Here is a 26445-nt window from a genome sequence, read left to right as displayed (position 1 = left end):
TAGCCTTGAGTTATGTTGTAAATGATGTGCCCTCAAAGCTAAGTGTAATCGAACTTAAGGGTCTTTGGTAGATAACCCTTCTCGACTTAAGCTATGCTGCAAATGATATGCCTTGGAGCTGAGCGTAGTCGAACTCGAAGGTCTGTGGTAGGTAGATAACCCTTCTCGACTTAAGTTATGCTGCAAATGATATGCCTTGGAGCTGAGCGTAGTCGAACTCGAAGGTCTTTGGCAGATAACCCTTCTCGACTTAAGATATGTTGCAAATGATATGCCTTGGAGCTGAGCGTAGTCAAACTCGAAGGTCTTTTGGTCACAGATAACCCTTCTAGCCTTGAGTTATACTGTAAAAGATGTACCCTCAAAGCTGAGTGTAATCAAACTCGAGGGTCTTCGGCAGATGGCCCTTCACGACTTAAGCTATGCTGCAAATGATGTGCCTTGGAGCTGAGCGTAGTCAAACTCAAAGGTCTTTTGGTGACAGATAACCCTTCTAGTATTGAGTTATACTGTAAATGATGTGCCCTCGAAGCTGAGCGTAGTCAAACTCGAGCGTCTTTGGCAGATAGCCCTTCTAGACTTAAGTTATGCTGCAAATAGTTTCTTTAAAGAAATAGATTCCCTTCACGGGTCTATGCCGGTCATGATTCTTCAGGTCGTTCCCCTGAACGGGTCTGAACCAAGTAATGTGATTTTTGGATGACCCTCCTTCACGGGAAAGTCCTTTGATAAATTCTGTCAGCCGGATATCTTTCATTGTATAATTAAAATCTGGCTTGAAGACATGCTGCTCATTGTTGAGTTGAGCTGAACTGGATTTGTTCTGAATTAGTTCTTGAACTTATATGAAATTGATTATGAGATTTGTAGATATGTCAAGTCGGTCACCGCTGAGTTAAGCAACCACCATCGTTCTTGCAAATCGAGTATCCTTCATCCTGAAGTCGAAACTTGACTCTAAAAGTTACAAAAGATCATATATGCTAAAATGATGAATGTGACGCACCTAAGTATGTCTAAGAAGCATGCAACATGAATGAATTATGTCTTGTCTCTTGGATGGAGTCACGTGTTTTGTCTGCCAATCTGGTCCATGGAATCGATCGTGCCCCATTCTTTTTTTCAAGCTCGGGCTTTACAGACCCTTTATATCTGAGACTCTTCTATTTGAAAATGTTTTTCTCCCTTTTCTTGTTTTAGAAGGGAAAATGATAAAAATGCTGTAAAATATTATTTGCAATTGAATCAAATTGTAAACGTGAGTTCAAAGAATATCAAAGGAATCAAGAGTTCTTTTAATGCTTTTAGAGTTACAACTCTTTGATAAATGTTCAAATGGATGAGTTGGCTTTAGGTTGGCCTCTTTTTTAAGGTTTTGGTAACCCAAAATGTCATTTTTTTGAAATATCGCAACATGCTTTGGCATTTCAATTGGGTGCAGACAAAATGACGCAACTAGCATGATCAATTATTAGGCCTTTTATTTCGGTCATCTGAAATCTTCCATTTGTTCAAGCTTTGTAGGCTCCTCTAACAAAGGCAATGCAAAAAATATTGGTCTAAAAATGAAATTCTTGAGTGCTCGTGTGTACTTGACTATAACAGGTGTTCCTTAACTCCCTTAGTCCATTTTACCGAAACTCCTTATTTAAATTTGCCATTAAATGGCTAGCTGGATCCATAAAGCAGGGGCGTTTAACCAATTGCTCTAGAGGGACAACTTAATATATATAAAATTCATCAGGTTAGTTGAATCTTATCCATAAAGCCGGAGCATTTAACCAATTGCTTTAGGATAGCTCAAGCTTTATTGTATAATATAATTACCTTTATCAGGCTAGCTGAATATTATCCATAAAGCCATGGCGTTTAACCAATTGCTCTAGAGGGACAACTCAAGCTTTATTGTATATATATAATATTATAATCTGGGTATACGGATACAATTTCTTAAGTTTGTCAAGAAAAAACCTGTTATAGTCTAGGTGTTTTTGAAAGTCAAGGAATCTCACCTTTAGAATTCAATTTCCAAGCAACTGACCTAAACTAGATTTACCTACTCGACTATTCCATCTGTGAAGATCAAGATCATCACTGAACGTCTTAAATAAAAAGCATAGTAATGTCATATGCAAAAGGATGCCCCATGTTGTTCGCACCTTATGAAAGGAAAAGGTTACATTGGTTAATTGCAAGAGCATGGTATGGTGTTTGAGGGTATATTCTGGGTAAGGTCAAGGTCCTTGTTTTAGATCATGTTACTTTGTCAAAGATCTGTAACTTTGAACCATTTACAGAGTTTCTTAATTCAGTTGATATTCAAAGAATTGCAAGTTTGCAAATGTGATTCATTGCTCATCATCATTAAAGTAAGATAAATTTATTTAAATGTTCTTACAAAAAACTTGAGAAAATATGAGAAAAACAAACTCAAACATAATGCCTCAAAATTGAATAAGGCCTCATCAGGATGCCACATTTTCCATGACTTTTTCTGCTTTGGGAGTGTCATCGCTTTCATCATAAAATTCCAGCCATTTTCTGTCCATCATTAGCTGGATCAAGGCTCTAAATTCGGCACATTCTTGTACATCATGTCCATCTTCATTGTGATAACAACAATGACTGCCACCTTTGGAATCTGGTGTGCTAGGATGTGGTGCAAAAAAACCCCGCATTTATCATTTGCCTCCATACCCAAACAAGAGGGGTCTTCACTTCGAAAACTCTGGTTTTGGCCTTTTTACCCTTTTCCTCGGTGATTGCACTTTCCTTATTCTCTTGATGATTAGGTGGAGGGTTCTGTGCAATTTGAGGTGATTCTGAATTGTTAAAATGAATCCAACCCCTTTTGCGCATCCTTTGGATAGTCCTCTTAAATGAGAGGGAATTTTCAATAGCATGCCTCGGAACATCGCCATGATATTCACAGTGCGTATTTTTGTCATACCACCTAGGGTATGGGGGCTTTAGAGGTATCTTGGGATAGGGTGACACCACATGTGCGTCAAACAGTTATTGGTAGAGCTCCTTGTATGTCATGAGAATGAGATCGAAATGCTTCTTTTCTCTCCTTGGTTCTTGCCTAGAAGAGGGTACAGCTGCAAACGATTTTGAAATGTTAATGATCTCTCTTTATTTCTTCTTCAGATGAGGCTTTCCACTCATCCTACCTCCTGGTTTAATGGTAATTTCTACCCTCGTTGTTTTGACCTCTTCATCAAATTTTGAAATGCGATAACTATCCGAATTATCTGGTAAGATTCTGAGTGAGACAACTACTTGCGGGATAGGTGGCATGGTTACCCCTTTCGATGAGCCTGCCCCAGGAGCACTTGTCTAACGTAGGCCAACTAACTTGGCAATGATCTGATCGACCAATGACTCTTGGCCTTTCGTGATTGCATCTAGGGTACTCTGGTTATTCTGATTTATCTTTTCTTCTAACTCTCTCTGGAGCTTCAACATGTTCTCTTCGAACTGAGTAATTCTGGCTTCCATCTTCTTTTCGATTTTAATGAGGATGACACGTATCCGAAGCTTGTGGAGATATGTCAAGTGTTTGTACCCTTCCATTATGAAAATCTCTTGTTAGTTCATGTGAATGCAATGAAAAAAAGAAAATTATGCGAAATATGCAAGAATGCATGATGAATGAAATGTTCGAGGCATTGATCCAAAATAATGTGCCTGTTATTCTGAATAATCCTTATTGGGGACAAAAATGTTACGTCTGAAGAGACAAAAAACTTTTCGATAGTATAGATCCCGCACAGCTTCTGACAAGTTGATTCGACTTCTGCCTTTTTTCACCAGTTGAATATCATGTCGAACCATTTTGGTTTGGTTAAACTTGTGCAGGTGATGAGCTGCTTGCCCCAAAAAAGGTCTCAAATGACTGCATCTCCGGCTTTCACTCTATGCCGAGCTTGTTCCAAACGAAAGTGCCATCAGAACCCTCTATTCGAAGTTTATTGACTTGTTTCTGGAATTTGTCAATAATGGTCTCCAACTTAGCTAGGGTTTCGCCATCTTGTTCTCGTAGTTTTCGAAAGGTCTCTCCAGGTCAGTAACCTTTTCCTCGTTTTGCCCCTGCAACCTTTGCCTCTGAGTATTCTTAGACCACGGCTGGGATTCTGAGCTTTTTAACTCTTTGTATTATAACCCCTTTTTCTATTAATGCATATTATTCATGTTTAACAAACACGTTTTGGTGGATCAACACCTCGTTTTAAATTATACAAACGATGAAAACAAAATAAAAGAGAACAAAAATAAAAAGAGTTAGTGAGGTAAATCAAAACAACAATAAAAATGAAAAATCCTACCCCACATGATATCTACCCCACATGTTTATTATTCCTACCCGGACATGATCTCTATCTCACATGCTAATTTCAAACAAATCCTAACCGCATATTTGTCTAGTTCGCATGCTTTGAACATAAAGTAAAGCAGGAAATAAAAATAGCCTAGGGTTTGGAATGAGGTTTTGGGATGGACTCTAATTCCCTGTACTCTCCCAGTTTAGGTTCTAAAAAGGTACTCGAGTTCTCCTTGCCGGTGCCCCCTTGGGCTAGCCAGACCCTTAGTCCTAAGCCCATTACAAGCTCATGTGGAATAAGTTAAACTCGAGAAGATACATTCCCTTATGCCCGCACAGTGAATAAATTCACAAGAAGACATAAGGTATATGAATCCTGAAGGTTACTTGCTAGGTCCGCACGGTGAATAAATTCACACGAAGGCATCACTTTCACCCCCACTTAAAAGGGTTCGGAGCTCAGGTATAGAGCTAGAGATGAAAACTTTGAAAATCTAAAATCATTAAAAAAATATCAGTACAACTATTTATTTGAAAAAATAATCAAAGATAAATAATTGGAATCGAATAAATAAATTTAAATTCACCATTTTCGCATAAAAAGACAACCGAGAATTAATTTCGGCCTGACTCACTTACCTGTCCCCAGTAGAGTCGCCAAGCTGTCGCGGTCGTCTTTCGGTTGGGCCCCGGAATTGGGCTTCGACTTGGATTAAATGAATTGGGTTAGAGTCGCCACCGACCACTTTAAAACGAATTTAGGTGGATCGAACACCATCTTACCTGATCTGCGTTGTACCATAAACGTGTCGGGTTCGAGAGTCGGTTATGGTCAAGGAAGGATTAGCACCCATGAACCGCCCTTTCGGTACCAATTAATTTGTCGGTTGCCTTAGTTGCGAAAAGTTAAAAATTTAAATTTAAATTTAAGTATTCAATTCAAATTGTTTACCTCTGATTGACTGGAGTTTCTAAAAAACAATCGAAAATGTTAGACAAAAGATAATAAATAAATATTAAATAAATAAAAGAAAAAGAAAAAAAATAGATAAATATAAATCGAGGAAAAATAATATTAAATAAAAAAAATCATAAAGTCATAAAGGAAAAGAAATAAAATGGAAAAGAAAGGATAAATAGAATAAAATGAAAGAGAAAAAATTAAAAAAAGATAGTTAAAAAAACAAATATTAAATAAATGAAAAATGTTAACTAAAAAAATAATAATAAAAAAGAAAAAAAACAAATGTGTTATGTTAGTGACTGAAATAAAATACGCGTAAAATTAGAAGTCATAAATTAAAATAATGAAAACTAACATCAATGACTAAAATGTAAACACTTCAAGTTACAAGGACCGAATACATAGTTTACCCACGCGTAAAAATGCACAGAAAGCCCCCGAGCAAAACAGCGTCGTTCTACTCGTATTATATATAGGTTATTTTAGGCAAAAAACACTCATCCCTCTCATTTCTCATTTCTCGTTCTCTCTCTAAGAAGGAGATACTCCAAATTCCCTCTGCCCTCTCTCTAACAAGCTCGATGGCTGGCCACAACAGGTGGTTCCTCTGTCACGCCGGCCGCCGTCGGCGGTGGCCGAGATACCTAAACTTTCTCAAGTGCTCCTTTTTATACTTCAAACAAGGATCCGAGGCCCGATTCCCCTAAAAGCGTCACAACCGACGTAGATCTAAGAGTAAAGGTTCGACCTTTACCGTTTTTATCAACAGTGACCTTTTTTTCCCGTCGAGCTTCGGCTTGGTTTTGGTTTGTGTCTTGAGCGACTGTTATTGGTTTGGTTTTTTTGCGGGGCTTTGGCCTTCGGTTGTGTTTCGCTGTGTTGTGTGGTTTACTGTTGATATCTTTCTGTTGTTGTTTGGTGTACTCGTTGGTTCTGTTGGTTTATTGTTGGGTTTGTGGATGTTGTTGATGGTTGCTCTTTTGTGATCGATGATGGTCTTTTGCTAGGTATAGTTGATGTTCGGTGTATTGTTTTCCTCGTAGTCTCGCACTGTTGGCCTCACCTAGGCTTTTATAGCTCAGTTTTGGTCGTTTGGGTTCCGACGATCTCGGGATCGTGGTGGGTTGTTACCGAGTACCCCGGGATGGTTCAGTCCCGGGGATCTCGGCCGGACATTTCTGGCCGTTTGGCATGACTGTTGACTGGTCGTGTTGCTCTCCCATGCGGCGCAATACTGTGAGACATGTTACCTTAGGGTTTTCCAAACCCTAAGGGTCTTATGCTGGTTCAGGCCCAACTGTTTGACCTGTGCACTGGACTGGATTCTTGTACCTGGACAAACACTGAAAAAAAAAGATTAAATAAATAATAAAAACAAAAATAAATAATAAATAAAAAAGAATAAAATACTATATGATATATAGAGAAAAAATGTTTTAAAACTTTATATAATATATATTTCAAAGATATTTTCAAAACCATTATTATATAATTTTAAAAATGTTTTCAAACTATATGTTATAGTTTTCAAAAACATTTTAAAATTATATTATATGTTTTCAAAAATATTTTTTTAAAACTATATATTATATAAATTTCAAAATGATTTTAAAACTATATATTATATAAGTTTTCAAAATGGTTTTAAAATCTATATATTATATATGTTTTCTAAAAACGTTTTAAAAACTATATATTATATAGTTTTCAAAGGCATTTTTTAAAAACTATATATTATATACATTTTCAAAATGTTTTTTTTAAAATCATATATTATATACGTATTTTTCAAAAACCATTTTGCGAACTATATAATATATATATATATATAAGGAAAATAAAATAAATTAAATATGGACGAAAATGAGTGTCTACACGTATAATAATTCTATTAAAACTTTTAACCGCTTAATTAAAAAATAATAACAGAGACTATTAAAATAAAAATTAAACTAAATATAATTTTAAAAAATAAAATTTAGGTATTAAAACAAAACAAATTGGGTAAACTATAGTCCCTTTTTATTTTGACCACCACTTTTAAATTCTTGTCAATTAGACCATTCAACTATTTAAATGTATTTAATCATGGCAGTAGCCATTAACGGTTAAAGGAAACAGATAACAAAATTAGTATAATTAAACTTTTAATCTTTATTACTTATACATTCTATGAAATTAGTCATAATTTAAAATTAATTAAATAAATTTAATCCTCTAATTATATAAAGACGTGTCAATAGTGAGATATGTCATGACACGTGTCATAACATTATTAGAAAGTTTTTTCTAATTTAATTAATTTTTAATTTAAAAATTTTATTTCTCTAATCAAATAGTGACACGCATCATTTATGAAAGAAAATTTGCCACTTGGGAGATTTGAACCTTGGTTTAAAGGAGTTGAGAATTAACACTACCACTGCACCAACATCATTTTTTGGCAATATTTAATATTTAACTTATATTATCAAGAACCCAAGAAAAAAAAGGAAAACGAAAGTAACAGTAAAAAAGTCGAACCTCAGCCTGTTACGAAATATTAAAAAAAACTTACTCTTATAATTCAATATAAATATTATTATCTAATTAAAAATATTAAATTTAATTTAAAATATTAACAAGTTAAATTTATTTTTATTTTAAATCTTATTTTAACTACATTTTTAAATATATATAACATGTATTTAATTATTAACTAATAATTACATATGTTTTGGTTTTATATTTTGTAATAGGCCAATGTTTGAGTAATTAAACACTAGTTTATACAAGATTTAAAAGTAAATTTAAGATTTGTACAAGATTAAATTCGACTTCTAATTACACATTTTAACTTTATAATCCAATAAAAATTAATTAAAATATAAATTATTCATATACTTTATTTTTTTAATAAAAAAGTAAAATTAATATTTAATAATTAAATACATGTTAATAATTAGTTAATAATTAAATACATAGTTATATTACTAATGTGGTGGAAAACTTATCATGTAAGTTAAATACATATTAAATACCGTAGAACTAATATTTTGATATAACAAATAAGAAAAAAAATAGTTTTATATTAAATTAAATTTATTCAAAATTTTTATCAAAATAATTCAAAGTACCATCAAAATTTTAAAATAAATATTTTGAAATTTCTACAAACAAGAGTTTCCAAACTTTTGCCTCATTTTTTCTTTTCTGTTTTGATGATAGCGAACAATACAGGAGTCGAAGGCTGTGTATTTTTTAATCAAAATCTTGTTTAATTTGTTTCTTAACTGTAGCATAGTGGAACAATTTCAAAACGACGATCTTCAATACGTTGTCAATGACTACCATGAAGTCAATTATTTCGATAACGACGGTACCTTCGTCGAACCTGAGCCTCGGAGATACACTGCTAAATTTGATTCCCTTGACTCCGACTTTGAAGACGATTTTGAATTAGTAAGATTTTTTTTACGAAGCTTTCCCGATTACGTCTGATTCCTACTATTTAGATTCTAGAATTTGTAATTCAATTTTCTTAAAAATATATATTTTGTGGTTATTTGGAGAACAGAGTAAGACGAAAACTGATACATCATCCGAGGAAGCTAGAAATGGAAAAGATATACAAGGAATTCCTTGAGAGAGGCTTAACTTCACTAGAGATAAATACCGCGAGACGAGAGTGAGAGAGTACAGGAACTATGAGAACCTCTCCGGTTCTCGTGAGGAGATGGAAAAGGTCTGTTTCTCTTTTTCTTTCTAAATCTAAAGAGTTTTCTTATACACCATTTATAATTTAGACATTGCATATGATCGAGAAAGCTGTTCAATTATCTGCGGCTGTGTCAAAGGGTTTCCAAAAAAATTGGGGTACATATTTTGTTGACAGGAGCGCTTGCAAGTAGAGAAAGGAAAGACCTTTATGACTTTAAGTTTAACACAAGGCTCGTAAAATCGACCATTGTTCACTTTCAGGTAGATAATTTGATCATATTCCCATTTTAAGGTTAATGCATTGCATTTCCTTGTGTTGCCATTTCCATTCCTTGTCTTTATGAGAAGTGTTCAAGCAGAATTTGGTCTTTAAAATGTCACTGAGTCCGCAATGTTTTTGATGCACATGTTCAATTTTAGTTCCTTTTGGACACAACTATTTCCTCCCTTTATAGGGATTTAGAGGTGTCTGCAGTTTATTAGAGATGTTATGTCCTGAGAGTATTTTTGCAATAATGGGTTGATTAAGAGCTGTTTGCCGCCATCTTTGTTCCACATATTTCTCCATCATCGCATCTTTGGTTACAGTGGCGGATACAATAAGGGCCCATACTAAAATTCGAATTTTATTCGGTTAGTCACTTATTTTATCGATGGTGCCCACTCTGAAATTTGAATTTTCTTCGATGATGACCTATTTTATTGATGGTGTTCACCCTGAAATTTTAGTTAGGCCTATGTGTCTACCCTCAAAAATATTTCTAGATCCGTCACTGTTTGGTTACGGTGATTCATGTAGTTATCCTTTGTGATTGGTTTGAACTTCGATTCTCTGCATATGACTAGTCTCATAGCTTTGCAGGTCCTGTTGCATATTAATACACTTTATTCCATCTGCATCCTGAGACCTTAGGCTTCAGGGTGATCGTATATATATTGTTTTAAGTGCAACTTAGATCACTTATAGTTAACTTCGCAGCAGCCAACTAATTTCAGTGATAAGGTTAGGATAAGTGTTGTATTTTGATTTCAATTTGACTTAATTTTTTGCAACTATTCTTTTTCTTTTATTAGTTTCAAGTACTTTTATGTACCCATCCGAGCCATCAAGATGGGGTTGTTATTCACGGAAATCCTCTTTTGCAGGTTTGTGAAGGATGCTTTACTTTATACTTGCGCATGTTAACAGTTACACAAAATGTAAAAAAATTAAAAGCAATGTTTGCAGAGGTACCATCCTAATCACTGACATTGATGCTTCATAGCTGTGGTATGACTGTTTTTTCTTGTAATTTGATTAACTATTTATAGTTTTAGATCTTTACATTTCTAGTTTTTCACATACATGCACTGATTCATAAACTATGAATGGTTCAACAACGCTGTCGCTGCCTGCTCCTGCATAATACTTGCGCATGCTACTGCTTCAGTATACACTAACTGTGAAGCTCATGAAACTACCTCTGAAATGCAGTCTTTTTTGACACTGGATGAACCATGGGTATAGAAATTACCATAGGTTTTACATTTGTGTATTCTTATTTGAACAATGTGACAAGTCTGATACTGAGATACATCATACTTTTTAAGATGGCTTCATTAGAAAATAACTGTTCAAACTATATTGTTTTTACTAAATAGGTGTCTAATTTTTTATTATTCATCTAGGTGGCTAATGTTACAAACGTTACCACTTTAGGTGCTCAGACCGTAACGGCCGTTAAATTCTATCGTTAAAGGACTCATGTTGCTTGTATAAAATTTTGAAAATTTTGTTTAAATTAAAAAAATAAAAATATTATTATATTTATAAAAAATATCTAATTTCTCCAAATTACTAAAAACTCAAATCGCTAAAATCATTCCCAAATCCTTAACCCTAACCCTTATTTCTCCTTACTATCGCCAATCACCACCACTATTGCCACCGTTGCCGACCAATCATCCACCCATTGTCACCGCCCCAGCTATCATCGTTGTTCGCTAAACACCAAAACCCTTTAAATCACCCAACACCAAAACTCTTTAAATCGCCAAAAACCCCGTTGTCACCGTTGTTCTCCCTTTAAATAGCAATTCGGTGGTTGTTCGTCGCGTGGGTGGTCATCCGGTGGAGGTGTGATTGGGGGTAGGTTCAGTCGACGGCGAAGGGCAGTGGTGGCGTGAGTATAGGGATTATATTTAGGATTTTCAAAGTTTGAGATTTTTTAAAGATTTTTGAAAATTTTGGGGTTTCTATTAAAAAAAATATAATTTTAAGTTTTTTTATTTTAAATAATTTTTTTTAAAATCACATGAACTTGACACATGTCGCTTAACAGAGAAATTTAACGTCTGTACGGCTTGGACACCTAAAATGGTAACGATTGTAACGTTAGGCACCTGGAGGAATAGAAAAAAGTTTGGGCACCTATTTAAGAAAAACGGTATAGTTTGGGCACTTATTTTATAATTAATCCTTTTAAGAATCTAGGTCTTGATGCTTTTCGCTTTTCTTCAATTTAAAGGCATTGGCATATCTTGAGATTATGATCTTCTCTTTGCAGTAGTTATGTTTTATTTTTTATTGTTAGTGTAATTTTGTGGATTGGGAAAACGTTTTATGTTGCATGTGAATTATATGGATTTAGCCTGTGGCATTTAGGAATTCTATTTCTCTCTTATTCCAGCCTTTATAGTAGGTTGGGAGTATTTTCTAAGTAGTTGGCGCTATAAAGAGGCCTTTGTAGTGATTCCTTTAATTTGAGTATAGTGATATGTCCCATGCCTGAAGGGAAATTAGTACTTAATTCGCATTTCAACTTGCTGGATTGTCTTTAAATCATTAGATGCGTTCACAGTTAACAAAACTGTGTTACTTTGTTGTTGCTTCTGAAGGACCAACCTGAATTTGTGATTCAATTCCATATACTTGATTCAGTGTTATATCATTTACATGAGTATCCAGTTTGTGTTACTTGATTTTTCGTCCAATATTATTCTTTTGGATGATCTTCATGTCATGTTGAGTCTTCTCTGATTTATTTTTGCATATTCATCCAGTAATCAAGGTTTAGGGAAGTCGTGTGCCGAATTTGAAATTTCAATTTCCTGGCTGTGAATGAGTTGTATATTTTATCTTCACCCCTCGGCTTCTGAACCTCAATTGAGGAAGATGTGTTTAGTGAAGCTGTATAGATCTATGCATTGTCGACGCTGCTTGCATAGTTTTTTATTTTTGGCTTATGTTTTTCCTTTCTAGCAGAGGTCTGGAGTGATAGTGCATTTAAATGACCTCGTTTAGGTTCTTTAATAGATGCTAGGTAGTATTATGTGCATAGCAAAGAGTCGGGTTTATAAATCTTTCCAAGTTCTTGTACTCTGTGTCGAAGTTTTCATGCGTTAGTGAATTTATGTGAATTGTTTTCCCTTTTATATGCATTTATGTTCTTTGTTTCTGCACGTTATCCAAGTGCACTCATGGTATATTCACATTTGTGTGCTCTTTCCTTGAGAGATATCTTTAAGGTACATAGTGCGAGTCTTGACAATTTTCCAGACTATTTTACCATTGTTAGCCGCAGGGTAATCCTTCCATGTTAGTCTCTTGATTTGCGTAAGAAAGTCAATAGTTCTTTGTGTCAACAGGGTGAACTGTATGATAATCGTAACCTTTTATATTCATCTAATTTTCTCTGTCTTTTCATTTTTGTTTTATGTGATGTGTTTTCTTGTATTGCCACTAACTTTGATTTTCTTTTCTCCAATCTTCGTTTCTTATTTCCATGATGGCATTTTGAGAGAGGAGTTAGGCATGAATTGTGACATGTAAGGTCAACCAGGGATTCAAATAAACTTGACTCCGATAGAGTGCATTTATGGGTTTATGGGAATAGTAAACTTATTGTGACCCAACATATATTTTATGCCTAACTATTTTCAATCTTTCCCCTTGTGCAGCTTAGAAATCTATTATGGGCCACATCAAAGCACGATGTATACCTCATGGAAAATTACTCAGTAATGCAGTGGTCACCCTTGCTTCGCAGAGGCGAAGAACTGAATGTGGCTAAGCCAATTGTTCCCTGTCTGGTTAGTGAGGATGACCATGATTAAATTCGAATTCGGCTGATAACTTTGTTCAAAGGGCCTGTTAGTTAAAAATATTTCTGTTGATATGTTTGTAAAAACATCCTGGATTATTATCTCAGCAACTCTCTGGAGTGCAGGTTAGCACTATGACAGTTAAAGAGAATTTCTTGGTGGCTGGTGGTTTTCAGGGGAACTTATTTGCACTGTATGATTTGGTTGGACTGGGTCTACTGATTTGATATTCTATTTGCTATGTGCTTCATGTTTTTCATTTGACTCTTCTGTTTGATCAGTACTTAAACCAACCGGGGGTGGCATTTTGCACAAAATTAACTACTGATGAAAATGCAATTCCCAATGTCGTGGATGTGTACCATAATCTTAGGTGAGAATTATTGATTCTCTTAGGTATCTTGAATAGTTTTTATGATACTTTTTTGGAAGGAAATGAGCTGAAAACTTCTATATTCTCAGTGGTGCAATGAGAGTTATGGCTGCAAACATTAACGCCCAAATCAAAATTTTTGATGCCGAATCTTTTGTAAGCGTTAACTCTACTCATTCGACTGGTCTGTAAATGTAAGCGCCAGCCTTCAGAAGCCTGGCTTTGTTTTCCTTAGGTCATCGTTGTTATGTATTCCCTATATGGCTGTCTGCTCTTTCTAGAATACCTCTATAAGTCCAGATGGAAAGTTGCTTGCAGTCCTCGGGGATAGTGTGGAGTGCCTGATTGTTGATGCTCAATCTGGCAAAGTACGTCACTCTTGCTGGGACTTGAAATAATTCTGGTGGTTGGATTTTAATTGATTCCATGTCTAAATTATTGTGTAATGTAGGTCACCGGCAGCCTAAAAAGGTCATTTGGACTATTCTTTTGCTTCAGCATGACACTCTGATGGGCAGATTCTGGCAATTGGGAATCAGGACACTAACTGCAGACTGTGGGACATAAGAAACCTCTCAAAGCCCCTTGCAGTATTGAAGGGAAGGATGAGAGCAATAAGAGGTGTGAAGTTCACATCGGAAGGTCGATTTCTGGCCATGACCTACCCTGCAGATTTCGTTCATATTTTCGATACGAAGTCTGGGTATGTTGATTGCCAAGAAATTGATATTTTTGGTGATAGCAGGAATATCCTTCAGCCTAGATACAGAAGCTCTCTTCATCGGGGTCGCTGATCGCACTTATGGAAGCTTGTTAGAGTTTAACTGTAGGCGATGTAATCACTATCTAGATTCCATGTTGTAAAACGTGAGGCAAAATATTGAGAATATGTTATAATTAATTAAGGGTTTAAAAATTGCCTGGACAATTGTTTGGTTTAGTATATACCTTCCCAGGCGAGAGAAGCAACAAGTTTAGTTTAAATTGCACATGGCATTGTAACGTTTCTGTTAAGGTGAATTTTCTTCACAATCAGAAATGAAGAGAGAAATTTTGGTTTTGTAAAAGCTTTTGGCAATTGTGTGTGTGTATATATATGTAGTACATTTGTACTTGTTCTATTAACTATGAAGAAGTTTTAAGGTTAATAACGATCCACGAAGAGGATGCAAATGTAACCTTCAGTTTATAATGTAATTGCAGCTATCTCCCTCACCCAAGACTAGAAAACTGTCCTGAAAATGACATGACCCATTTTATATTGACGCGTTGCTAATTCGAGCTTCATAACTTTTGACAATAAATTAGAAACCTTGTGGTTGTTAACTGTTGAATCCGGAGGTGTCGGCTATGTTATAATTTGCGGGAACAAAGTTGCGACATGGTCCTAGTGGTATTGGAGAAGACTTGCTGAATGAATATCTATCTATCATCTTAATTGCAACCTTAGACGTATTGGATGGTCACAGAGCTGAAGTGTATTGTTTCGTGTATTCATTACTCATCCAATTTTGCGATACAGTTTTAGATTTATATGACTGTTTGTCCAACACTCTTGACTGTCGTAGATTTAATAAGTTTGATATTTAAAAAGTTCCATTTTTAAGGCAAACTCAGACTACCTACAGTTAATGGACAATGTGCGTGGATAAAAAACATTACACGTCACAGAATTCATCCCTATTTATGGGATCATTTACAAAATTTAAACTTACTAGGATCAAATATATATATTCTAAAATTTTTCTTGAAGAGAGGGCCACAATTTCTACCGATTCCTTCATAGTTCCGCTCACGGACGATTGTAGATGTCACATCTAATAATTTTCAAGTAAAGACATATTAGACTATCCTAAAACAGTGTTACGCGGGAGGAGGAGCCACTTGATAAAGTGATAAGATTAAGATGATTAAGTTTTAACCTATTTAATTAAGTCAAAAGAAGATGATGTATAAGCATGAAATTGATGGCTGTCGTTTTAGGACCCAAAACTAAAAAAATTGATCAAATAACATGCAGCATCTTTGTGACTCTTATTATCGGCAGTCTACACTGTGATGGCTGTTTGATGTTGAAAAGCGGATAAGAGAAGATTATTTCATAATTTCCATTGGAACCAACACTACAATTATCAAAGATCCCAACTTCTGTTGGATATATGAACTGCAAAACTACACCGTTAGCACTGACTGAAAATATAAACAGTAATTAAGAAGAACAAATTCCTCAAGAATTTTCTCTAAAAAGATAATATCCGCGCGGACGTGTCGAAGACACCACGACGACCACAACCACGAGCCGAGCCGAGCCGTGCCGAGACGGACGGCGGCGGCGGTGCACGAGAGCCTCCCTTGTTCTCTAACACTCAACAAGGAAGTGGAATGTCAAACCTTAAATACCATTCCCAATAGTGTTTCCAACACTATGTGGGATTGAGCATTACCAACAACCTCATTTGATTTCAACCGTCCATCTTAGTCGGCCTTGCTAAATATTTTCAAATGCACGCTTTCAGGAATGGTTTCTAAACAAGTTGGAATATATATATTTTTAAGACTAAATCTTCAAACTTGGGATTCATATTTTTAATGATGAACAAAACTTGTGGTACAAAGTTTTTCATATTTTATTCATTTTGAAAGTGAGATCTTGATTAAAAAAATTTGGAAAGAAATAAACTTCAACATAGTTTATAAGACCAAACTTTGAATATTGTTTTATAAGTTTGAATATTGCTGAACATAATCTGAATTTTCCTAGAGTTGGAATGAATGGGTTATTCCGTTTAGCTACGGGTTTGAATAAATTCAAAGCGTAGTTGCCGGTACATTCCCAATCTAAATAAGTAAACATTAGTATAAGTAATACTCCAGTAATTAAAATGTATGGGAGAGTTGTTTAGAGGGTCCGAATGCATAGATTTTCTTACAATGGCTGTTATTTTCATCCTACGGGTAGGAAGAAATTACTTTCCCCGCCAAAGGAAAAGGAAATGAATAACTCGTGCTTGGCAATGCAAGGAAACGTTTGTAGTAATTGAGGTTTGCATGCGCCAATGTGGTCGAAATGTTGAGCTAAATCAGTGACTTAAAATTATAATAAAAACTATGATCGAAAATAATTTTTTTTAAGAAATAAAGGAGAAGGAGGTCATCTCTGAATCCACGTCTGGACGAATCATATTCGGCATTAATAAGACAGAGCAACTTTTAAATATATGTTAACCCCACCAACATGTTAGGTAAGTGAAAACCCCATTTTGTAAAATTTTAAGAGAAAATAACCTCAGTGACCAAAAATGCCTTATAATATACGATTTTAACTAATTTTTTTTGGATTTGCCAAAATGACCAACTAAATCGCAATGCAATCGATAATTCGCAACGCGATCTCCGGTATCGCAAATCAATTTCCAGATTCGCAACACGATTCTGACTATCGCATTGCGATTTCCCAAATTCGCGTTGCGATTTTCCTAATTCGCATTGCGATTTACGTATTCGCATTGCGATTTTCATAATTCGCAATGCGAATACGTAAATCGCAATGCGAATACGTAAATCGCAATGCGAATCTGACTATCGCAATGCGATTTACATAGCGCCATTCGTATTAACGCGTATTTTTTTTTCAAATTCCAAACACGAATTTCTTAATATATCGGAAACTGAACCGTCCACAGTAATCGCAACTCATAACCTCAAACCTAAAATCACAACACTCAGTCCATCTCCATCTCATAACCTCAAACCTAAAATCGTAACTCATAACCTCATAACCTCAAACCTAAAATCCCCATCTCCGAAGATTTCCGTCCCCATCGCCGGCGAAATCCCTCACAACCATTCACGGTCAGAAATCCCTCACAATCATTCAGAAATGGAAAATCAACCTCCGAGGGTTAGTTTTTTAATTATTTTTATTTTGAAATTTTTGCATTATTTTAGGTTTTTCATATATTGATGATAAGTTTACTGGTAATTTCAATAATAGATTAACCATTTCACTTAGATTTCTTATTAAATTCATTCGATTGCTGCCAATACTGCTAAACTGTTTAGTCTTTAACCCTGTGAAGTTAGTATTTGTCTTTGTTTTATCTTTTGGTTGAAGTAATGCAGAAGAAGAATAGTTTCGAGAATGAAAATCGCAACGCGAAATGAAAGTCGCAACGAGAGAATCGCAACGCGAAATGAAAATCGCAACGAGATAATCGCAACGCGAAACCAAAATCGCATTGCGATTTTCATTTCGCGTTGTGATTCTCTCGTTGCGATTTTCATTTCGCGTTGCGATTCTCTCGTTGCGATAGTTATTTCCGCGTTGCGATTTTCATTCTCTCGTTGCGATTTTCATTTCAACCAAAAGATAAAACAGTGTTGCAAATTTTAGTTTCAAGAATAAACTACTATTTATGTTTATTGTTTTTGGTATATCTTCACAGTGTAGTTTTTGGTATATCTAACTTGGTATGTTTATTGTTTTTGTAGAAATTTTTTTCGGCTTCATTGACATTAAGGAATAAAGTTAGCCTAGCCACTACAATTGCTTCGAAGCTTTCACCTGCACAAAGAAAATTGTTTGAGGAAACCTGCTTCGAGCCATGGCTGAGAGTACAGCATCCGGGTGGAGATGCTAATTTGACCCATTTGTGGCTTCAGACCATGACTAGCGATCTACCCGACAGTATACAACGTGGTGAGGAAGAGATATGGTTTCATTTTCCACCGGCGTATACTTGTTTTGGGCGGAAGGAGTTCTGCTTAATCACTGGTCTACGATTCAGACACGATGATGTAGGCCGGTACACTCGTCATATCACCCGCCATCATGGTTATCCAGAGTTTTTCCTGATGAGTCAATAGAGAAGCCGAACTTACACGTCGACGACCTAAAGAAATTGTTTAATAAAAAAGATGGTTTACTCGGATGAATGACGTCGATGTTGTCCGAGTATGCCTTCTACTACTTTTGTATGCCGGCTTTTTAGGCAGAGAGGCCAAACAACCTATTCCTCAGGAGCTAATATTATTGGTAGAGGACCTAAATGCATGGAATCTGTTTCCGTGAGGTTCGTATATATGGAAAGCTACTTTGACTAAGTTGTCGTCTGCCTTTGATGACCGCAAAAAGTTTGCGTGGCGATGGGTCGAAATACACTTTGTCAGGCTTTGTTTGTGCCTTTAAGGTAAGAATTTCTATATAATGTTTTCAAAATTATAATTAATTATTTAACAATTACTAATGTTTGTTATTATATTGTTTGTAGATTTGGATATTCGAGGCTTTCCCCAGGATGCGGACATATGCATTAAAAACTTCAAATGATATTTCTAGGGCTATTTCCTAGGAAGAGGAAACATTTGTTGGTTTGGGAAGACTTAATACCATATGCGACAATAAATAATGTAAGTTAACACAAATACTATAATATATAAACAAGTTATTAATAGTAGACGTTTAACTTTGTTTGAGTTTTTATATTTTTAGGAGGCCAACACTCCATTAATGAGACTGACACCCATGGAGGCTGAGCTTGCCACTAATTGGTGGCAAGCTAGTCAGCGTTTTCTTGATGGCACGAATGATGAGCAGCCTCCACTTCCTCCACTTCGAGAGCCATCACCTCACCCAGAGCCATCACCTGATCGACCCGACTATACACCTCTACAACGAGAGCCATCACCTATCCCGTCACATCATCGAGCCTCTTCTCCACCATCACCTCATGATAGGCGACCGGCAAAGATGCCACGACTTCTATCTCCCTGTTCTCCACCTCCACCTCCACGGGATGAGTCAAGGGAGTTACGTGATGAGGTCAATGCCTTGCGTGAGGAGATCGGTACTCTACGCGATAACGATGGTGCATGGCGTGTGGAGGTGTCTACTTTACGTGGTGAGGTTGCCGCTCTACGTGAGATGGTAGTATCGTTGCAGAATGAGGTTCATACTCTACGCAACGAGGTAAGTTTAAGATTTTCCATATTTAACTTGATGATAAATTTACTCGTAATTTCACTTAGATTAACCATTTCACTTAGATTGCTTAGTAAATTTATTCGGTTGCTGCCAATACTGCTAAACTATTTATTAACACTGTGAAGTTAGTATTTGTCTTTTGTTTTGTCTTTTGGTTGAAGTAAATTTATTCGGTTGCTGCCAATTCTGCTAAACTGTGTATTCTTTAACACTGTGAAGTTAGTATTTGTCTTTGTTTTGTCTTTTGGTTGAAGTAAATTTATTCGGTTGCTGCCAATTCTGCTAAACTGTGTATTCTTTAACACTGTGAAGTTAGTATTTGTCTTTGTTTTGTCTTTTGGTTGAAAGTAAATTTGTTCGGTTGCTGCCAATTCTGCTAAACTGTGTATTCTTTAACACTGTGAAGTTAGTATTTGTCTTTGTTTTATCTTTTGGTTGAAAGTAAATTTGTTCGTTTGCTGCCAATTCTGCTAAACTGTGTATTCTTTAATACTCTGAAGTTAGTATTTGTCTTTGTTTTATCTTTTGGTTGAAGTAATGCAATACATTCAAGTTTCAATTTGCATAAGAAGAAGAAATAGTTTATTCTTGAAACTATATTTTAGTAACACTGTTTTGTCTTTTGGTTGAAATGAAAATCGCAACGAGAGAATGAAAATCGCAACGCGAAACGAAAATCGCAACGCGAAATGAAAATCGCAACGCGAAATGAAAATCGCAACGACAAAATCGCAACGCGAAACCAAAAATCGCAACGCGAAACTATAATCGCGTTGCGATTCTCTCGTTGCGATTTTCGTTTCGCGTTGCGATTTTCATTCTCTCGTTGCGATTTTCATTTCGCGTTGCGATAGTCATTTTTCACGTTGCGATTTTAAGTTCCAGAAACTATTCTTCTTCTGCAAATTGAAGCTTGAATGAATTGCATTACTTCAACCAATAGACAAAGACAAATACTAAGTTGACAGTGTTGCAAGTTTGAAACATATTTGCCTTTGTTATCTGATGTATTTTGTGAACTATGATAGAATAATGACTTGGGTGAATTCAATGCAAGTTTGAAACATATTTGTCTTTGTTTTCACTGTTTAAATATCATGTCTGTTTATTTACTGATTTTTGTATTTAATTATTTAACGGCCCGATAAGGTGGATGCTTTACGTCGGGTTTTTCTTGCACGACAGAGTTCACGCATCAGACGGCGTGCGCGTGCTATTAAGTCTCCGTACACCCCAATAGTGCGAAGACACCGTAAAAAGAAGCCCGACTCGCCTGTCATCCCTCAAGAGTCCACTCCTATCGTTGAAGAGGCCCCTATCATTCCTCGAGAGTCCCCTCCCACCGTTCAAGAGGCCACTGTCATCGTTGAAGAGGTCCCTTCTACCATTCAAGAGCCCGATTCACATGGCGTCATATGTAAGATTCTTGAGAAACCCTCTGACGTGCCGGACATGATGGATTCAAGTTGGCTCTCGTATGAGTTACCGGCCAGTACCATACCGGTATCTGAAGTGGAGATGAGACAACTATCGGATACAATTCTGGATAACACCCTTTGGGCTAAGACCGCAGTTGATTTTTATCTACATGAGCGGAGCCAGGGGTGTTTCACTGACATATGCAAGCTTAACGATGATATCTATTTGTTGTTTGATCGGTCTTGGTGGGGCGTATTATTAGGGGTCGAAGATAATGGCTATTTCAATGGAGGGGTAAGTCTTATATTTTTCTTATATTTCAATTTGATTTGTTTTTTAAATTTATGTAAGTTACTAATATATGTCTTTTTTTGTAAAACAGCATATCGATGCGTGGGTGTCACGTCTTCTAATAATTAGGAAACTTAAGGAAAATAAAAGAAATACACGATATACAATTATGCCGACGTCTTTTAACGCCGTTCACTTGAATAATCAACGAGATGAATCATTTGCGTTGGGCAATGGACAAGCTAAACTTTATCTTGCATGGTGGGAGGTCGATAATGTTAGTATTTATTTTAGATTGAGTTTAAAGGTATTCATAAATAAGTGCGCAAATGAATGAATTATTACTTATGATTGCAGGTGTTTATCCCTATTTTGGAACGTAAACATTGGCTTCTCGTCGAGCTTCAGCTCCCATCCCTTAAGGCAATAGTATATGACAGCATGATAAATTACATATCATTGGCTGATTTAAGAGATATTATTAAGGGATGGAGCTCTCATTGGGCTAAATTCTTGGATGCGATAAATTATTGGACTCGTTCTGGAAACAAGAAACCAAAGAAGCTCAATATTACAGTTAGCAGAGACGAGACCGCACCACAACAAACGAAAGAACCCAGAGGGGATTGTGGTCCTTTCGTATGCTTGGCGTTGGAGCGTTTGATCACGGGAAGTATAAAGTATCTACCTTCCACTGATAGAGATAGAGATGCAATAGGCTTGTGGTTTCGGCATTATATGGCTAGATCGATATATACGAGACACTGCCTACCTGCATCCGCGTTATAAAAATGTCCATAAAAAATTGGTAAGTTTATAGGCTTGTGGTTTGAAAATGTTTGGTTAAGTACCTAGAATTCAATAATTTGCTGTTTGTAGGTTTTAGATGTGTAGAAAGTGTTGTTTGAGCAAATGTTTGGTTTCTGCAGGTTAATCTCAGAAGTGAGCTGCGTGAAAATGATGTATGACTGCAAAAGTTGATTCAATAGTAGATGAGGAAATAAGAATTATTGCTTATTTTTTTATTGTTTAATTGATTTGTAAAAGATGATTTATAAAAGTTGATTTGTTTAATTGATGTGAACATAATTCTTATTTTTGCTTGTTTAATTGATTGAAATGTAATGGTTGATTTTGTTGATTTCAATATGCATTATGTTAAAGGCAAAAATGACTATCGCAATGCGAAATGAAAATCACAACGAGAGAATCGCAACGCAAAATGAAAATCGCAACGACAAAATCGCAACGCGAAACTAAATTCGCGTTGCGATTTTCATTTCGCTTTGCGATTCCCCGTTGCGATTTTCATTTCGCATTGTGATTCTCTCGTTGCGATTTTCATTTCGCATTGCGATTCTCTCGTTGCGATTTTCATTTCGCATTGCGATAGTCATTTCCGCGTTGCGATAGACATTAAGATGATTGCGAACGTCATTTCCGTGTTGCGATAGTCAAATGAATGCCTAATAAGTGATAACAACTGAACAGATCATAGAAATTTTCAAAATCAAGTTACTAATACATGCATTTAAAAATGTTAAAAGTTCACACATAAAATCCACATAATACAACATTTGCATTTAAAAATCACCTAAGTTAACAGTCCCAAAAGGTGAAGCCGGTTGTGATTGGGATTTTAAAGATGATTGCGATTTTGATTGCCTTTTGCTTGACACCATATGAGCTTTGGATTTTGATGAGGATCCATATTTTGGTAGAGGAAAAGATGATTGTGATGGCACTTGTGATCCACATGTCAACCTTGTATGACCACTTTCCTTGTACCGACTACATGTCAATCTCTTCTTCTCTTCACCCTTAGACGGTATACGATCGTGACTTTTTGGTCGGCCAGGTAGCCTTCTGTCCATGGCTGGTGGCAAAACTGTTTGTAAGTCATCTGTATGTCCCACTCAGAAGGATGTGGAATAGGGTAGACAATCTCGCCATAAGTCTGTCGATATACTTCTGTAGTGTAGCAATCCATAGCGTATGCGCTTGAATCATCTTGGTTTAGATGAAGAGAAACTTTTATAACATGGCCACACGGATAACCAGATGTTTGCCATTTCATACAACTACACGTCTTTCCATTTAGATCGACAAGCCCATTTAAGTTATTATCCAATACTTCAAACAAAGTGTTTGAACATGGTTTAACTCTCCATGACGTTGACTTCACAACACGTTTCGTTATTTTTTTTTCTGTCCATGGTGTAACACGATGTTCCAATGTTCCTGTAAATTTAAATAAATAATACTTAGTAAAATATATGATAAGTTACGAATTTAAAGAAATAATACATGCATGGTTTCTTTTCTTGTAGTACCACTGTTGAATAGAGGCTCAAAAAAACTCCATTAACATAGTAATGGGTAATTTCCGGGAATGACGACTTAGAGCGTTGATTGATTCTGCACTATTAGACGTCATGAAACCATATCTTGCTCCAAGTTGATGTACTCTTGACCATCTTTCAAACCCGACATCTTCTAGTGTTTGAGCACACTGAGGCAAAAAACGTCTTAAACACTTTATATGCTTATTAAAATCCACTTCCCGATAAGCTTTTACAGCCTTACAGTATGTCCATTTGTGATTTTTTATACCAGCATACCTTGATTTTAGATTTCTATACAAATGAACACCACAAAGTCCATGGAAAGCATCTGGAAAACATCTTCTAACAACGTTGTCAATTGAGTTTGCCCTATCGGATATGATTGTCAGATTGCTGATAGGACCTATGCAATCCCTAAGATGCCCCATAAACCATGTCCATGAATCAGAGGTTTCAAATTTTCCAACCCCGTAAGCTATTGGCAGTATCCCATTATTAGTATCCATGGCTACTGCTAATAAGTTTACTCCAAGGTATCGACCTTTTAAATGTGCTCCGTCAACTATAATAACTGGGCGCATGCAATTAATAAACGAACGAATCTACAAAATCATATACACAAGAAATATAATCATTTAAATGTGAAATGCATGTAACTAACAAAAATGAGTCAACAAAATTATATTGATTTACTAACTGCAGCACCAATGGCGATAAACAGAAACTCAAAGCGTCCATCTCTATCTGTTTTGATATGAGTTACTGACCAAGGATTTTTCAGCTTTAAATTGTGACAATAAGCCGGCAGTTGGGCAAACGATGCTTCTGGCGACCCCCTCAATAATTCCAAGGCATAACATTTAGCTCTCCAAGCTTGAGAATATGAGATACTAATCTTGAACCGAGCATTCATGTCAGTCATAATTTCATGTCCCCGATATACCCTACCATTCAAAAACATTAACTCAGCCAGAAAACCACCCAACACCTTTTTGTTTGCCTGTCTATGGTGAGGAAAAACTTGGGTTCTTGAACATGTATGTTTATCAATAAAAGTCCTAACTTGAAACATTTCGTAATCTTTTATCCTCTTTGCAATCATACGCCACATACAGTTTTTGTCAATCATACACCTTGTTTCGAAACGATCTTTGCTTGATTTGTTAACTTTTAGTTGATAGCCATCTTCCACACATTTCGTATACAAAGCTATCTTCAAGTCTTCCTTTGTATCAAAACAATCATCTTTCTTGATACGAATAATTTTTGTGTGACAATCAACTGCTATATTTACCAACTCTTCTTCCGGTATCTGAAGTAATTCTGGCATATTACAGTTATACTCCCGTGGCATTTTCTTTGGGGATTTCTTCTTCTTTTTTTTCTTCTTCAGTGTTATATGAATTACATAATGGATGTTCAACATGTTCATTTACAGTCGTAACTTCCTCCTCATTATCATCAACAACATCTTCCTCGGCAATGGCTGTTTCATCATCAAAATTCGGGTATTGACCAATATCAAAATCATTACACGCAGGGTCTGTTTCTTCTTTTGGAAAATCATCAAAATCCGAGTATTGACCAAGATCAAAGTCCGGGTATTGACCAAGATCAAATTTCGAATACTGACTAGTACTCATAATTTTTTTGTTGGCTCATCATCGTCTAACTGGTCAATACGAAAACCAGAATTTGGTGCTGAAAGTTGATTGGGATTTGGATTAGGGAAAGGTTATGGGTTTTGAGATTGTGTTTGGTATTGGAAATGTGGTGAAACAATATTTGCTTGGTGATGAAATTGTGGTGGAACCATTAAATTTTGAGCACCATAAACTGGGGTTGAAAAACTTAGTTGATTACTACCCGCTACTGACCCAACTTCACTACTTCTAGGTTCAACAACATACAATGTAACATCATCACTTGAAACACTAATGTAAGCAATGAATCGTTCAACATCTTCATTGTCGGTTGACAAATAAACTTTACCATTTCTCTGATAAGATAGCCTAAATTCACTTAGGGGCTCTAAATTCAATTTATTTGCAACACGTAACATTAGAGTTTCATAAGTTAACTTTTTTAATGACAGTTTTAGTTGAAGATTCATGGGTAAAGGCATATATTGTAAAACACCATGAACATTCTCCCATGACCCTCCAAAACACAAATCTATCCAAACATGATCAACATTAGATGATTTCATTATTGTAAATTAATTTACTAAACAAACGAGCTACGAAAATAAAACCTGTTGCCGGATGGGGAAGGATGTTGTTGGATATAAGAACGGATGTCGTCGGAGAGAGTGATAGATGGAGATGGAATGAGTTGCGATTTAGGGATTTAGGTTATGCGTTGATGCTGTTGCGTATTTATATACCCAAAACATTTGTGTTGCGAAATTAAAACATGTTGCGAATTCAGAAATCGAGTTGCGAATTTGAAATTCAGTATTGCGATAGTCAGAATCTTGTTGCGATTACGTAAATCGCAATGCGATTTTCCTAATTCGCATTGCGATTTACGTAATCGCATTGCGATTTACGTATTCGCATTGCGAATTAGGAAAATCGCAACGCGAATTTGGAAAATCGCAATGCGATAGTCAGAATCGCGTTGCGAATCTGGAAACTGATTTGCGATACCGGAGATCGCGTTGCGAATTATCGATCGCATTGCGATTTAGTTGGTCATTTTGGCAAATCCAAAAAAGTTGGTTAAAATCGTATATTATAAGGCATTTTTGTCACTGAGGTTATTTTCTCAATTTCTAATCTACTCACTCAAACGCGTACCCAACAATGTAAAACGTTTACCGAATACCAACTAGATTGAGGGTGAAGACGATTAGGCGTGTTAAGATTGAGGACGAAGAAGATCAGGGGCATTAAATCGATCTATTCGATTAATTGATCGAATCGAATTTTTAAAAATTCATTAATCAATTTTTTTATTTTA

General features: G+C 35.8%; 1 pseudogene; it reads left to right on the top strand.

The window, feature by feature from the left end:
* The first annotated feature begins 8263 nt into the window (after nt 1–8263).
* On the top strand, nt 8264–14354 carry LOC120176359 (annotated as a pseudogene).
* The last annotated feature ends 12091 nt before the right edge of the window (nt 14355–26445 follow it).

The sequence above is a fragment of the Hibiscus syriacus genome, unplaced genomic scaffold (genome assembly GCF_006381635.1).
Source record: "Hibiscus syriacus cultivar Baekdansim isolate YM2019G1 unplaced genomic scaffold, ASM638163v2 tig00112236_pilon, whole genome shotgun sequence".
NCBI classification, from domain to species: Eukaryota; Viridiplantae; Streptophyta; class Magnoliopsida; order Malvales; family Malvaceae; genus Hibiscus; species Hibiscus syriacus.
The sequence above is the reverse complement of the archived record's forward strand: the minus strand, read 5'-3'. Positions and strand labels throughout refer to the sequence as shown.